The sequence below is a fragment of the Castor canadensis genome, chromosome 1 (genome assembly GCF_047511655.1).
Source record: "Castor canadensis chromosome 1, mCasCan1.hap1v2, whole genome shotgun sequence".
Taxonomy (NCBI): Eukaryota; Metazoa; Chordata; class Mammalia; order Rodentia; family Castoridae; genus Castor; species Castor canadensis.
Genome location: NC_133386.1, coordinates 196,067,845 through 196,080,953, shown reverse-complemented (window position 1 = coordinate 196,080,953; position 13,109 = coordinate 196,067,845). Strand labels below are relative to the sequence as shown.

Below are 13,109 nucleotides of genomic sequence, written 5' to 3'. Positions count from 1 at the left end.
TGTGGAAAGGGAAATTGGAGCTTGATTCGATTAGGTCATGAGGGGCTCATAAAAGTGTGGAGAAATGGGATCAGTTGAGACTATTTATCCATTTGTTTTATCTATCCATTACTCTTGAGAATAATTAACTGAAAATGGTGCTGTCTGTTAATTGCCTCTCCCTTCTCCACACTGGACACTAAGGAAACATTTAAGAGAATCTTAGGTTAGAATCAGCTGTCTTGTAGCAATGGCCAGTAAGAACCATGACCAAAAGCACAGCACCCATGGGAAGCTGAACACTCACATTATGATGCTTGTGGCTCCTAATTTCTGTGAGAAGTTTATGTACATCTTGGGACTAGAGAACTGTCCAAGAGAAAGGCACTGTGATCACAGAATTTCCCAGATCTCACCAAGGTACTCACTTCTGTCAGGAGTCAAACATTACCAGAATATCTGGGTGGGTAAAATCAGAGAGGGGGCATCTTGGTTTTTACTCTCAGAACCCTTTTTATTTTCTTTGTTCCTATAACCCTGATCTCTTATGCATTTAACTCAAAGACTCCTGGCATTCAGTTTCATTGTCTACTTTTTGTTGTTTTTGTTTTCTTTAGAAAGCCCATGATTTCTTTCCCCTATACAAATAGGGTAAAGTTAATTTTAACAAGAAACAGAACTTTCAGGTGGAACTGAAAACTATCTAATGTAAAATTTCAAACATTAGCTGGTGGATAAAGTGAGGATAGAGGACTCTGCTTCTCAGTAATTAGTTTCCCACTTTCACATAGTGGTGATAATTAAAACTTGTGCTTAATCTAAATGGGGTCATCAGAGAAAATAATGTAATTGTTTGATATTTTCCTAGACCTTTGTAATTTTACCCATCTGAATGTTTCTTACTTTTTGTCAGATGTAGTCCTGAAAGCCATTTAAATTTATTTCTATATGTAAAAATTTCTAAGTATTTTTGTTGAATCCTAGACATTAAACCCATTTTTGAATATTGTTTTCATATATGTTGATTTTTCTAAATGCTCACAAATTTGTAATACACAAAATTGGTAATTCTTTTGAATTTTCAACATAGACATTCAGACCACATGGGAATAATGATCTATTTTAATTATTATGTAATCTTTTGGAGTTTTTTTTTACAAAATTATTCAGATTCCTTGAAGGAAATGAAATATTATCATGTCTTCCTTTCTTATCTTCAAAGCTTGAAGTTGTCAAAGTTGTTGATAGCCATGTTCAGCCATGTAAATTGTATGATATGTGAATTGTATCTCAATGAAGATGTCCGAAATGGTATAGCCATTGGGAAAATTTTTTTAAAGTTTCTTTTAAACACATATTTACCAAAAAAAATAAACTCTCTGTAACTCAATTCCAAATTACTTGCCCTGGAAATATGCAATCATATGTCCACTCAATGACTTGCACTCATATGTTCCTAGATAACTTGTTTGCAGTAGTTCAAAATTAGAAACAATCTAATGTCCATCGACAGATAAATGGGAGGAGAGAGGGCTTGTGCAGAGGATGGTGGAGGTGAAGCATACACCATTTTACAGGCCAGGGAGGGGAGCTGTGTGGTGGTGTTGAGAATTTCAGGTCTGCTTGGTAAAGTCAGTGCATCACCATGTTGACTGCAAGGTTGTGTGTGTCTGGAAACTACCTTCCAGGGTTTTCTACCCACCTTCCTCATTGTGAAGAATTCTATTAGAAAAAATCAGTCACTCTTAACACTAACCATGACAAGAATTGGTATTCACCGTGAGAAAACTGTCCAAAAACTCAGAGGTGGCACAGGAACCATTCATAGAAAAGTATTTAAAATTGATCAGATGGGATGGAAGTATTGGTTTGACAGCTTTGTTTGCCTTAGCCCAGAATTCCTATTCTTATGAACCTCATGATTACAGGTTCTTGGGTGACACCTGGTATAACCCTTGCAGCCCTGATTGGCCCTAGAATGCTGGTATTGTTGATACCATATGTGCAGAGTCCAGGGCCAAACCATCTTTCTTAGTTGCTGCATTCTGGTGTGATGGGTACAGTGGTGTTTCCTCTGACCGTATTATGGGGACTTCTCATCAGAGCCATGTGTCACATATGACAGCCTTGTGGGAAGCTTTTCCATTGTGATTATGTACAATCCCAGTGAGAAGTTTCTGAACATGGGTGCAACCATAGGAGTGGGCCTGGATCTCATCTTTCTGTCCTCACTGACATCTGTGTTTTTTTCCTCTTACCATTGTGGCTCATGCCACTCTGCACTGTCTATAAATGTATGGTGGATTAGTTCATTTCAGCATGTTCCTTCTGTATGATACTCAGAAAGTAATCATACATGCAAATACAGCATCAGAATACGAAGTTAAAATATGATCCCATGAAGTCTATTTTGGTAATCTACTTGAATATATTCAGAAATACAGGTGAGTTGCAAGTATGCTAACAACTAGAAACAGAAAGAAGTGAAATGCTGGCTTCTGGCTTTTCTTCTGCATTAGATGTCTTGCTTGATTAGAGATCAGTTATTCTTTACATAGTTTGCAAAGGAAGATTTCCATTGTGATTTGGGAGATAAGAATATGTCAATATGTTTAAAGTGTTCCAGTAATGTGATTCTTTAAACTTGCTTTTTCTTCTTGAGAATAAATTCAGTAGTAATATTCCAAGTACCACCTATGTTTCCAAGTCTTACACTTGAGTAATTTTAAAAGGCTTTAATAAATGTGAAAACTAAGTTTCATGTTACAAGAATTTAAGTATTTTATCTATTTTTGAGTTTATTAGGTTAAATAAAAATGAGCAAGCTGGTCTTTGCCTCCACATTTTTGGGGACAGGGAATGTCATAAGGGAGGTTTCATATGGAGACCAGAGAAAAGACAACCTACTGTCTCTTTTGGAATCCTCAGAACTTAGACTTAGGACTGTGTGATTGTGATGAGCCAGTGAAAGTCATTTGAGTATTTGGAGACAAATGAGTGATCTCTGTTTTCTCACTGATTCATGAAAGACACAGGTAGTTCATTCTCCTGCTGTACTTCTCAGTGCTCTTCATTGTGTTGATATGGTTGTGACTGGCAAATGCTTAGGACATTGCAGAAGGCTAAACACCTGGAGACTCCCTGGTGGAATTGTGTACGTGGGACTTTTACTTTTGGATGTTCTAAAACAGAATGTCCTCAAAACTATTTTCAAGGTAAAACAACTCGAAACTCAAGGGTTTTTTTTTTTTTTGACTTTTTTCAAGTACACAAATTGCAGGTTTATAGTTGCTGGGATTTTTTACCCACTTATTGTGTGTCTAATTGAATATGCACTTGCTTTTCTTGTCTCTTCAAGCTTTAACGACTTTGTTCAAAAAGCCTGGTTTGTGGCTATGCTAGGGATTATAGGAGCAGATTTTCTCTTGAAACTCTTGTTTTCTTGCATTACCTCTCAGATTAAGCAGTAAAACATGAAGCATAACTAGTTGTCTTTAGGAAATATATGAATCAAAATGTAAAGGGGAAAGTGCGTCATTAGTTTTCCCTAGCAGACTTTCCTTTCTGTCCTGCATGGACCATTACTTAACTTTGTTGGGACACTTGTTAAGTGTTTCTTTTGATACAGAACAGTCAGTTATATTTGGAAATTATATATAGAAACACATTCATATGATTATTGGGATGATTGCTGTTTTTGAGAAGTATTCATTACAGTAATGCAAAAATAACTATTTTATCCAGTTCAAAGTACATTACATGCTTATTTGTGAAATAACAAAACTAGAAAAACTAGGTGTTAACACAATGTTGTAAATACACTGAATGAACTAATACTCAGACATTAAAAGGAACAAAATAGTGATGGTCACAACTAGGTGAATGAATCTCACATATATTGTGTTGGACAAAAGAAGCTGGATACAAAGAATATGTTGAAGTCCATTTATTTTGAAACTATAAAGAAGGCAAACAATATGGAGTGATGGAAAGAAGATTGCATGAGGGGATATTTTGGTGTGAAGAAAATGACCACTTTTTATTATTTTTGTTAGCATACATTATTTGTACAAAATGGTTTCATGATGATACTTCCACATATGAATACTATATACCTCAGTCAAATTCACTCCCTTTGTGCCTCCTCTTCCCTTCTTCTTTTTAATTAAATTTTTATTAGGATACATTCACTGTACAGGAGTATATTCATAGTGATAATTTTGATGGGCTTATATTGTACATGAGTTACATTGCTCCCATCGTCTCTCCTTTTCAACTCCCTCCCCACCCCACTTAAAGCAATTGCAAGATGTTTCTTAGCTGTGTTCTATAGGTATATGAAGTCCATCTACCATTTACCATCACCTTAATCTCCTTCCATCACCTTCTCCCTTCCTACTAGAACCCCCCACCCGCTGTACCTATTTTACAGTCCTGTTTTTCATTATTAACGTTTAAGTTGATGTTCAAAGAGGTTTCTCAATGTACTCCCTCTGTGGGTATACTTTATTTAGGTCCATTCAACCTCCTCCGTTACTCTCTCATACCTCCCACCCTCCACTTTTCAGCAGTTTTCAATACATATCCTTATATCGCTACCTTAGCATCTTAATGTTGTGCAATATTACTAATGCTCTATCATTCCTCTTCCTTTCCCTCTTTCCCCAAATTCCATAGAGTAGTTCCACATGTTCTGTATCTGAGTTTGTGTATAATCATGCTTGTATTTGTGTATATGTTTATCTTTGGATCTATCTTCCATATATGAGAGAAAACATGTGTCTTTGGTGTTTCTGATCCTGGCTTACTTCACTTTTTTTTTCATTTTTCTTTTATTATTCATATGTGCATACAAGGCTTGGTTCATTTCTCCCCCCTGCCCCTACCCCCTCCCTTACCACCCACTCCACCCCCAACCTCCCCCCCACCAATACCCAGCAGAAACTATTTTGCCCTTATTTCTAATTTTGTTGTAGAGAGAGTATAAGCAATAATAGGAAGGACAAGGGGTTTTGCTGGTTGAGATAAGGATAGCTATATAGGGCATTGACTCACATTGATTTCCTGTGCGTGGGTGTTACCTTCTAGGTTAATTCTTTTTGATCTAACCTTTTCTCTAGTACCTGTTCCCCTTTTCCTATTGGCCTCAGTTGCTTTAAGGTATCTGCTTTAGTTTCTCTGCGTTAAGGGCAACAAATGCTATCTAATTTTTTAGGTGTCTTACCTATCCTCACCCCTTCCTTGTGTGCTCTCGCTTTTATCATGTGCTCATAGTCCAATCCCCTTGTTGTGTTTGCCCTTGATCTAATGTCCACATATGAGGGAGAACATACGATTTTTGGTCTTTTGGGCCAGGCTAACCTCACTCAGAATGATGTTCTCCAATTCCATCCATTTACCAGCGAATGATAACATTTCGTTCTTCTTCATGGCTGCATAAAATTCCATTGTGTATAGATACCACATTTTCTTAATCCATTCGTCAGTGCTGGGGCATCTTGGCTGTTTCCATAACTTGGCTATTGTGAATAGTGCCACAATAAACATGGATGTGCAGGTGCCTCTGGAGTAACAGTCTTTTGGGTATATCCCCAAGAGTGGTATTGCTGGATCAAATGGTAGATCGATGTCCAGCTTTTTAAGTAGCCTCCAGATTTTTTTCCAGAGTGGTTGTACTAGTCTACATTCCCACCAACAGTGTAAGAGGGTTCCTTTTTCCCCGCATCCCCGCCAACACCTGTTGTTTGTGGTGTTGCTGATGATGGCTATTCTAACAGGGGTGAGGTGGAATCTTAACGTGGTTTTAATTTGCATTTCCTTTATTGCTAGAGATGGTGAGCAATTTTTCATGTGTTTTCTGGCCATTTGAATTAATATGGTGTCATCCAACTGCATCCATTTACTTTCAAATCACATGTCATTATTCCTTATGGCCAAATAATACTCCATTGTGTATACATACCATATTTTCATGATCCTGCCATCAATTGTAGGGCACCTGGGTTAGTTCCAAATCTTGGCTATTGTGAATAATGCTGTGATGAACATCGGTGTACAGGTAGGAGTCTCTATTGTATTCTGTCATACATTCCTTTGGGTAGATGCCCAGAAGTGGGATCACTGGATCATATGGCAGTTCTATCTTTTGCTTTTAGAAGAATCTCCATACTGTTTTCCATAGTGGTTGCATTGATCTGCATTCATATATACAGTGTGTAAGGGTTTCTGTTTTGCCACATCCTCTTCAGCACTTTTTGTTGTTATTGCCCTTGATTATAGCCATTTGAACTGGGGTGAGATGAAATCTAAGTTTTTTTAATTTTTGATTTGCATCTCTTTTATAACCAGGGAAATTGAACACTTCATCATGTATTTATTGGCCATTTGCACCTCTTCTTTTGAAATTACTTGATAATTCATGTGCCAATTTCTTCACTGGGGTGTTGATTCTTTGGGGACTAAATTTTTTGAGTTCCCTGTGGATTATGGATATTAGTCCCTTATTGGATGAGTAGCTGGCAAAGATTTTCTCCCATTCTGTGGGCTGTCTCTTGAATGTGGTGATTGTTTCCTTTGCTGTGCAGAAACTCTTTAGTTTGATGCAGTCTCATTTGTTCATTGTTTTAGATGATGAGCCCTTTGAGTTCTATTTAGGAGTCATTCCATATACCTATCTGTTCCAGTGTATTTCCTACTGCTTCTTGGAATTCTTTCAAAGTGTCATGCCTTATATTAAGGTCTTTGATCCACTTATAGTTGAATTTCATACAGGGTGAAAGATAGGGATCTAGTTTCAGTCTTCTGCATGTGGATATCCTGTTTTCCCAGCAGCATTTGTTGAAGAGGATGTCTTTTCTCCAACATGTGTTTTGGACTCCTTTGTTGAAGATTAGTTGGTTCTAGATGTGTGGGTTTATCTGTAGATCTTCTATTATGATCCATTGGTCTTCCTGTCATTTTTGTGTCAATACCATGCTGTTTTTCTTTATTGTTAATGGCTCAGTAATATAGTTTGAAGCCAGGGATTGTGATGCCTTCAGCATTGGACTTTTTGCTCAGAATTGCTTTGACTATTCAAGGTCTTTTGTGTAACCATATGTACTTCATGATTGCTTTTTCTACTTCTGTGCAGGATGTTATTGGAGTTTTGATAGGGATTACATTGAACATGTAGATTGTTTTTGGTAGTGTGGCCATTTTTACAATGTTGATTCTACTGATCTACATGCATGGAAGGGCTTTCCATCTTCTGATGTCTTCATCGATTTCCCTCTTCAGTGGTTTATAGTTTTGCTTAAAAAAGTCTTTGGTATCTTTTGTTAAATTTATCCCATGGTGCTTATTTGTTTTTGAAGCTGTTGTTAATGGGATTGTTTCCCTGATTTCTTTCTTGGTCTGATTGTTGTTGGTTTATAGAAAAGCTACTGATTTTTGTATGTTAATTTTATACCCTACTACTGTGCTAAAAGAGTTTATGATTTTTAGTAGTTTTTGGTAGAGATTTTAGGGTCTTTTAGGTATAGGATCATGTTATCTGCAAATAGGGATAGTTTGACTTCTTCTTTCCCTATTTGAATCTTTTTATTCATTGCTCTTTTCTTATTGTTTTTGGTTAAGAATTTCAAAACTTTATTTAATAGGAGTGGAGAAAGTGGACAGCCTTGTCTCACTCCTGACTTTATTAGGAGTGGTTTCAATTGTTCTTCATTTAGTATGATGTTGGTTCTAGGTTTGACTTATGTAGCCTTTATTATGTTGAGGGACATTCCTTCTATTCCTATTTTCTTCAGAGCTTTTATCATGAAAGGTTGTTGCATTTTGTCCAAGACTTTTTCTGCATCTATTGAGAGGATCATGTTGTTTTTGTCATTGCTTCTCTTTATGGTCTGCATTATGTTTGTGGATTTATGTATGTTGAACCATCCTTGCATCTCTGGAATGAAAGTGACTTGGTCAGGGTGTATGATCTTTTTGATGTGTTTTTGTATTCCGTTTGCCAGTATTTTGTTAAGAATCTTTGCATTTATATTCATGAAAGATATTGGTCTATAATTCTCTTTTCTGGTTATGTCTTTATTGGGTTTTGGAATGAGTGTCATACTGGCCTCATAGAATGAGTTTGGTAGTGTCCCTTCTCTTTCTATATCCTTGAAAAGTATGAGGAGTATTGGTTTTAGTTCTTTAAAGGTTTGGTAAAATTTGGCTGTGAACTCATCTTTGTAGGGATATTCTTTATTACTGCTTTGATTTCATTGCATGTAATAGGACTGTTTATGTGGTTAATATCTTCTTGGTTCAATTTGAACTGGTTACATGTGTCTAGGAATTTATCCATTTCATCTAGATTTTCCAGTTCACTTGAATATAACTTTTCAAAATGCTCTCTAGTGATTCTCTGGATTTCACTAGTACTTGTGGTTATGCACCTTTTCATCTCTGATTGTATTAACTTGGGTCTTCTTCCTCCTCTGTTTTATTATGTTAGCTAAGGGTTTGTCTATCTTGTTAATTTTTTCCAAGAACCAAATTTCTGCTTCCTTTATTCTTTGTATAATTTGTTTGGTTTCAGTTTCATTAATCTCATCCCTGATTTTTATTATTTCTCTCCATCTCCGGTTTGGGGTTATGTTTTTTCTTGTTTTTTTAGGAGCTTAAGATGCATCATTATGTTGTTTATTTGAGAGGTCTCTGGGGTTTTTTATTCATTTATTCATGTGTGCATACATTGTTTGAGCCATTTCTGCCCCCTGGCCCCCATCCCCTTCTGCCTCCCCAACTCCCTCACTTTCAGGTAGAACCTGCTCTGCTCTCTTCTCCAATTTTGTTGAAGAGAAGACATAAACAATAACAAGAAAGACATAGTGGTTTTGCTAGTTTAAGATAAATATAGCTATACAGAGAGATTCTTCTCATTGCTTCTGTGCATATGTGTATTGCAACCAGATTGATTCATTGGTACCAGACCTCTTCACTACTTCCCAGTCACTTTCCCATATTGACCTCTCTCATTTTAAAGTTACTATATTAGCTCCTCGACAGTTGGCACATCAAACACTTTCAAGTTTCGAGTTTCCTACCTTTCCCTATTCCTCCTGTATATGTCCTCCCCTTAGCATGTGACCCATGTCTAACAATATTACTGCATTTGTTTTGGATCTAAAGTACACATATGAGGGAGAACATATGATTTTTGGCTTTCTGAGCCTGACTAACTTTGCTTAAGATGATGTTCTCCAGTTCCATCCTTTTACTTGCGAATGATAAGATTTTATTCTTTTTCATGGCTAAGTAAAATTCCATTGTGTATAAATACCACATTTTCTTAATTCATTCATCAGTAGTGAGGCATCTTGGCTGTTTCTATAGCTTGGCTATTGTGAACAGCACTACAATAAACAAAGGTGTGCAGGTGCCTATGTCAGCACTTATAGCTATAAACTTTCCCCTTAGCATGGTCTTTGCTGTGTCCCACAGATTCTGATAGGTTGTATTTTCATTTTCATTTGATTCCAGGAACGTTTTTATTTCTTTTCTTATTATTTCAGTTACCCATTGTTGGTTTTCCAGCCATGCATTGTTCAGTCTCCATGTGTTTGAATATTTTCTGGGGTTTCTTTTTTTGTTGAGGTCTAGTTTTATTCCATTGTGACCAGATATAATGCAGGGGGTTATTTCAATTTTCTTGAATTTATTGAGACTTGCTTTGTGCCCTAATATATGATCTGTTTTGGGGAAGTTCCATGACCTGCAGAAAAAGATGTGCATTGCCAGGTTGTTGAGTGAAATACTCTGTAGATATCAGCCATGTCTATTTGGAAAATGCATGGAGTAGCTCTGAAGTTTCTCTGTTGATCTTTTGCATGGATGACCTGTCTATTGGTGACAGTGGGATATTCAGATCTCTCATTATCTGTGCTCTTAGGGCCATTAGAGATTTTGTTTTAATGTAGATGGTTGCTCCTGTTTTTGGTGCATATATGTTATGGATTGATATTTCCTCTTGATGAATTTTTCCTTTAATTAATACAAAGTGAACTTCATTGTCCTTTCTGATTGATTTTAATCTGAAGTCTACTTTGTCAGATATAAGTATAGCTACTCTTTCCTGTTTATGAGGTCCATTTACTTGGAAAAGCTTTTTCTACTCTTTGACTCTAAACCAGTGTTTATTTTTTTCATTGATATGATTTTTTTGTGAGAAACCTATGGTTGAGTTTTGTTTTTTAACCCAGTTTGCTATTCTATGTCTTTTGATTGTGGCATTGAGGCCATTTACATACAGTGTTAATACTGAGAGGTGCCTCCTACAACCTGCAAAATAGCAGATTGCACTCAGTGGAGGAGCTGGGATTACAGTTGTTGGACAGAAAGACAGGACTGTCATGTGGGGAGGTGTAGCTTGAAGTGCTTGGCTCTGTGCAACTTAGGGAAGCAGGCCTTCTGGTGTGACCTGCAGAGTAGTATGTTACATCTTTCCTTCCCTCAGTGGGGAATTTGGCATTCTCATTCTTTAATGGAGGAGTGGGGGCTCTCCTGCTGTCAGGCACACTGGGGAATTCAGGGCCTCTGTGCCTCTGTGCATCTTGGGAGGACAGATTCCTGCCAACTGCAGAGTAGTGGATTGCCATTCAGAGGAGAAGCTGGGTTTCAAGCTCTTAAACAGTGAAGTTTGGACTCTCCTGCAGGCAGATGAGGTAAGAAGTTCTGGGCCTCTGTGCATCTTGTGAAACAGGCCTTCTGGTGCCACTCACTGAGTAGCAAGTTACAGCTTTCCTCCCCTAGGTGGGGAATCTGGCATTTTCACTCTTTAGCAGAGAAGTGTGGACTGTCCTGTGATCAGGCACAGTGGGAAGCAGTGGGCCTTTTTGTGCCTTTGGAAAACAGGTCTCTTGGTACCCACAGAATGGCAGATTAACAATCAGAGGAGGATCTGGGTTCCTGCTCTTTGACAGGGCAGTGGGGGCTCTTCCACAGGCAGGCTTGTTGGTGAGTACTGGGCCTCCATCCTCTGTGGAAAGGGAAGCCTCCTGACGGCATCAGAATAGCAAAGTGTGGAGCCTGGAGTTCACTTGCATGTGTGATAGTGGGCTTCTGGCACTGAGTAAAAAGTTGAGAGTGCTAAGGGGCAGGAAATCTGGTGGGCACGAATCATCTGTTGCTTGGAAGATGGCAGAAGCCCTGGGGTCTACTTGTACTGAGGCATGGGCTTCGAGGAGCCACAGCAGCTGCTCCAATCATGGGGGACACAAGCGTGAAGGCAGCAGGAGCCCTGGGGTCTGCTTGCTAGCACAGGCTTCCAGGAGCCATGGCAGCTGCTACAGGCATGTGGAAACCAAGCCTTTGAGCAGTGGGAGTTCCAGGACCTGCTTGTCTGGCATGGGCTTCCAAGAGGGTGGTAGAGTAGAGCTGCAGGCATGGAGGAACCAGACCTGCTGGCTTGTGCCTTCTGTTACTTGTGGAGCAGTGGGAGTCCTGGGTCCTGCTTATGCAGGAGCCCAGATTTCCTTGGTATTTTAGAGTGAAAGATAGTAGACCATGTAGTGGGGGAAGCATGGAGTTCAGAGTTCCTTTGTGTGCTGGGAAGCAGGACGTATTGTGTAGTGCTGAGTAATAAAGCCTGGATCCATGTGGAGACTTCAGGGGCAGGGATCAGGAGTGTTGAGGTGCAAGTCATTCTCATTCTTCCTGTGGTTAGTTGCTTCTCTGTTTGTAGAATCAGAGAAGGGCTTTGCTGCTGTCTGGTTATGGGACCCCATGGTTGCCTTTTGGGGACCTCTGATCTTCCTTCTTCAGGTAGTTAGTAACTGCTAGGGTTTAGGGATGTCAACAATCTATGATTTTGCTTCATCCTTCCAGTTCTGGTCCAGGAGAGACTGGACAGGTCCCAGGAGTTGGAACCAGCCTCCACATCTTGTATTTCACATTGTCTCTGTTATCACACAGCAACTGATGTGTAATCTCAGAAATTTGGGATGCATAGCTCTTCCCCTCTCTTAAAACAATTTCAGCATGTTTCATGGTTCTGTTTTCATTGTATAAAGTACTTCCACCATATTTGCCCCCAACCTTCACCTTCTCCTTTCACCTTCCTCCTCCCACTGTTATTCACCTCCAAACAGTACCTGGGATTTTTTATTGCTTCAATTTTTCTTTTTGGAGGTTGGGGACTGAACAGGTACTCTACCACTTGAACCATGTCTCCAGCACTTTTTCCCCTGCTATTTTTGAGATAGACTTTGCTTTTTCCCAGGCTGACCTGGACCACAGTCTTCTTATTTTAGGCTTTCCACTGTAATTGAGGTGACAGGCCTGCACCACGATGTCCAGCTTTTTTTTTTTTTATTGAGATGGGGTCTTGAAACCTCTTTGTGAGGGCTGGTCTGGAACCACAATTCTCCCCATCTCAGCCTTTCTTGTAGCTTGGGATTGCAGGTATGTATAATTGTGTCCAGCTATTGGTTGAGGAGGGATTTGGCAAAATTTTTGTCTGGGCTGTCTGGAACCAGATGCTCCCAATCTCAACCTCCCAAATAGCTGGGATTGCAAGTGTGAGACCAGTGCCTGGCTAAAAGGACCTGTTTTACATTCCTGTTATTTATTTTTAAAGACTACATTCTCTATATGAGATAGAGCATGTGCTATTTGCCATTCTCAGTCTGGATAAATTTCATTTAACATGATAATCTCTACTTCCATATCTTTTTCTACAACTAACATGATTTCATGCTTCTTTATGACTGAGTAATACTCCATTGTGTGTGTAGATGTATCACATTTTACTATCCATTAATTAGTTAATGGGTACCTAGGCCACTTTGGTTATTGTCTGTAGTGCTGTAAATATGGGTGTGCAGATATATCAATTACATTTAACTTGCTTTCTGTCAGATATTTGTCCAGGATTAGTATAGGAGGATCATATGGTACTTCTATCTTTTTTAAAGAACCTCCATCCTGATTACCATAGTGGCTGCTCTAATTTACATTCTCATCAACAGTACGAGAGTTTCTTTTCCCCTACATCCTCACCAGTATTCAATTGTTTTCTTAATGATAGATTACTTTTCTTCTGTCATTACTCTGGCTACAGTTTTTAAGACAAAGATTAATAAAGCATTTAACGGTGAGCT

General features: G+C 38.6%; 1 pseudogene; it reads left to right on the top strand.

Moving 5' to 3' along the window:
* The first annotated feature begins 229 nt into the window (after nucleotides 1–229).
* Nucleotides 230–2,466, top strand: LOC141419617 (growth hormone-inducible transmembrane protein pseudogene; annotated as a pseudogene).
* The last annotated feature ends 10,643 nt before the right edge of the window (nucleotides 2,467–13,109 follow it).